Below are 4,215 nucleotides of genomic sequence, written 5' to 3'. Positions count from 1 at the left end.
GAAGCAAAGTTTTTTGGCAGATCCATTCTCAAGAAAGGATGAGGATGTGGAAGCATTGATTTTCACCATTTATATTATCCAACCAGATTGAATAAACGAAGCAAGGGATGAATGAAAGAATGACAAGGAGTGTGGGTACTCATTTGAAAGTTACAACAAGATCCCAGTACATCTGATACATTTAGCTAGAAAAATGATTCATTATGGTACAAAGATCGCTTATACCTATGTAAGAATTCCCAACTCAAACAAAAGATTCATATGAAATTGCACACCTCTCCCTTAGGAGGGCACTCAGGATTTTTAAAAACTTACCATAAGGTTAAGAAGGATTGTTTTTTGGATGGCCTTAAATCTCATATTCAAAAATTTGTGGGAGAATGTTTGGTTTGCCAACAAAATAAATTTGAAACAATTAAGACCCCAAGTTTATTACAACCTTATCCATTCCAAGTCAACATTGGGAGGAGGTTTCAATGGATTTTATCACAGGTTTACCCAAGTCCAAAGGAAAGAGTGTCATCATGGTGGTAGTTGATAGACTTACTATGTATGCACACTTTTGTGCATTATCTTATCCATTTAAAGCCAATACAGTTTATACTATATTTATGGATACAATTCAAAAGCTACATGGAAACCCAAAGATTATTGTAAGCGACAAAGATCCTATTTTCACTAGAAATTTTTGGACAGAATTATTTTCTTGTCTGTTACTCAATTAGATCATAGCTCATCTTATCATCCTCAATCTGATGGGAAAACTGAGATAGTAAACAAATGTTTGGAAAGATATCTTTGTTTCTTTGTATCTAATAAACAGACACAATGGGTCAAATGGTTGCCTCTAGTTGAATGGTGGTATAACACTTCCTTCCATACTGCAACAAAAATGACCCCATTTATGGAAATTTATGGATATCATCCACCATCCATCACATCATATTTAAGAGAAAATTCTAAGGTTAAAGTAGTGGAAGATCACATCAAGCATCAACAACAAGTTCTCCAACTCTTAAAGGATAACCTCACTTTGGTGCAGAATAGAATGAAACAACGGGCATATCAACATCGCAACGAAAGAAGTTTTGATGCAGGTGACTCAGTATTTATATTGCTACAACCATATAAAAAATGCCCCTCAAGCAAGCTATGAAGGATAATAAGTTATCACCAAATTATTATGGTCCGTACAAGGTGTAGCAAGAGATTGGTACTATGCCAGACAAATTGGAGCTTCCTACAACTTCCCAAGTGCACCCAGTTTTCCATGTTTCATACTTAAAGAAGGTTATACGTGACAAGCTCTAGTTCAAACAATATTGCTAAAACTTGACAAGGAAGGAAAATTCATATTGGAACCTGAAGCAGTCACAGAAACAAGAACTCAACAGCTACAAAATCGATCAATAGTGGAAGAACTTACCCGCTGAAGATTCCACATGGGAGGATGATAATTTTATACAAAAGCATCCAGAACTACTCAAGCATCGAGGACAACAATTTTTTGAAGGAGAGGGGCATGTTAGGTCCCTATAATACTAGTGATTCCCCCATTACTATTGTCATTGTAGCCCTTATTGTTATTTTTGTGCCCCTATTGTCCCCATATTGTTATTATTGTGCCCCATAGAAACCCACTATTGTTATTGTTGTGCCCTTATATTATTATTGTTATGTTGGCTTTGATTATATTGTGACCCCTTATACTCCTATATCTAGAAAGGAGGTTTTTTCACTTGTATCATCCAAGAATTATTCATTTGTGTAATTTAAAGGAGGTTGCCCCATCGAAGAGGTTGATTTTGAATTCATTGACCTATCTTTTCTTATATTTTTTGAGCTGGTTGCACAACATTATGTTGGGGCCATATTTGTTACAGGAAATGGAACAAATGGTAAGAAATGTCAAACACAACTTGGAAATGGTACAGGATAGGCTGAATAGTTACACTGACTTGAAAGGGACACATAAATGTTTCAAATGGGTCAACATGACCAAAAATTAGCTCCTTAAAATTGGGGATTTGTTCTAAATTTCCACTCTCGTGAGTTTTGTGGGAAATTTTAGATGGCCTACATACTACCACTACCAACCCATATTGAAATGCATAATTTATTTCATTTGTATTTTTTAAAGAAATATATACATGATCCTACTCATATAATTGATTGGAATGTTGAACATGTTGAACCAAAAGTAGAGTTTCGGGTCAATCCTCTACAAATTTTGGATAAGAGGGAAATTACACTTTCAAATTGAGCCATCAACTAGGTTAAAGTGCAATGGAAGCACTTCAGGATTTAGGAGGCGACCCGGGAAATAGAAGATGAAACAATGGATGCTTTTTCAATGTTGTTCCAAAGAAGAATGGAATCTGAAACACTAAGGACATTGTTTCTTTTAAGGAGAGGGGATATGTAATATCTAGAGACAAAATGCTTTATGACTTTTACATTTAACTGTTGGCTAGAAAGTTAAAATACAAATAACAAGATATGGTGATGTAAACATTTGTTTTTCAATAATTAAAGAAGATTTATTTTTATATGTTAGCACTCTTGAAAATACGTTAAAGGATATCATGTGAGATTTAACTCTTATTTATCAACAAAACCATTTGAAATTAGTTGTGCCCAAGAAGGGGATAGGAAAAAAAGAAGAGAAATTACTCATTTTTCAATTATTTCAGAGAATTTTTGCAAAGACAAACCACCAGATAATTTCCTCACTAGATATAGATGTCATGAGGTTGAAACTCTATGGGATAATTGTGATAGATAAATACAATTTCTTATGAGAATAATACATCTATGAGAGAAAGGCTTATTTCTAACATAGAGAATTACCAGGACATTGCTAAAGGGTTTAGGAGGTTAATTTTGTTAAAGGTTTCTAATTTATTTCCTGATAGAGAGGATTGGAGCTCAAGGGGAACCAGTTAGAAAAGTTAGTTCATGGTTGGGAGTAATGTGGGAGCCTTTAGCAGATTTCCAGGAAGCCTCCAATAGGTATTTTGGATGTTATTGATTTTAAGTTGATTAGCTTGTTCTAGAAATGAAAATGATTGTTCTCAGGAAATATTAGAGGTTTTCTACCAAATTAGTCATATGGGAAAATATCCACAATGATCATAGTTGTAAAGGTAAAGGTGTATCATTTTGATTGTACTAGTGTGTGTATCTGCTTCTAACTTGTTGTAAGAAGTTGGAGTCTACAGGTGCATGTTAAGATATTCTCTTGTTAAAGAGGTTGGTAAGAGTATTACTTAGGAACTTACATTGGAAAATCCCTGAGGGTGAGTATTAAACAAAAAAAATACACCCTAGGTAAAGGTGGTATTAAGGAGAATTTAAGAATAATGATTTAAATAACTAATTATGTCTCATTGTATTCTTTTTTTTTTTTGGTGTGGTTCACGAACACCCTAGTCATTGGGTGGCCACTACGTCCATGGAAATATCTGGGCTGATCAACCTCGAAGAGAATCAAGCCTCGTGGCCATTAACTAGGCCTAACCTCAAGGGCTTCGTGGAGAATTGACCTTGTGACGTCCTGATCATCGAGGAACTGATTTGACTGATTGAGCTAATCCTTGGGGCTTAAAAGGGGGGAGGGTGCAACACTACAACTTCCTGGGAGGTCACCCATCCCAGTATTACACTAGCCCAAGTGTGCTTAACTGTGGAGTTTTGATGGGATCTAGTGCATTAACGTTGGTATGATTGCATCCCTCATTGTATTCTTTTTTATAATAGAACATAATGATAATAAGATTGGAAGTAAACGAGACTGGAAGTAGGAGAGAGTCTGCCTAGGTTAGATGTTCTATGTCATAACCAAGTGATCAGAAAATGATCCAGGACTTTAACCAGAGTCAAGAACCAAGGTAAAGAATAAAGGTTAAGAGGTTAAATGGCTAAAATCAGCTTAAAGCGCAAAACCTTTGTTAAGTGCAAAACCTTTGTTAAAATGCAAAACCTTTGTTAAGGCGCTAAACCTTTATAAAGTGCCTTTTTCCTTAAATCCAAATAAAGCACATGGGTAGTATCGACCAAGCGGTAAACAGTATATCGTGTGGGTGAAAGGATGGAAGTGGTAATGAACCCAAAGAACACGATTCCATTCAACAGGCGACACATAGAAAAGTAAAACTACTTTCTCGCACGCCCTCTGTCAGATATCATTCATCCAGGAAATTTGCGCGATATGAG

At 35.5% G+C, this 4,215-nt stretch overlaps 1 pseudogene; it reads right to left on the bottom strand.

The window, feature by feature from the left end:
- Positions 1-3,615: 3,615 nt before the first annotated feature.
- Positions 3,616-3,734, bottom strand: LOC149249964 (5S ribosomal RNA; annotated as a pseudogene).
- Between the last annotated feature and the right edge of the window lie 481 nt (positions 3,735-4,215).

The sequence above is a fragment of the Pinus tabuliformis genome, chromosome 7 (assembly GCF_031772625.1).
Source record: "Pinus tabuliformis cultivar Carrire ecotype Pingquan chromosome 7, CPIR1, whole genome shotgun sequence".
Classification (NCBI taxonomy): Eukaryota; Viridiplantae; Streptophyta; class Pinopsida; order Pinales; family Pinaceae; genus Pinus; species Pinus tabuliformis.
Note: the sequence above shows the minus strand (reverse complement) of the source record. Positions and strands in the feature narration are given on the sequence as shown.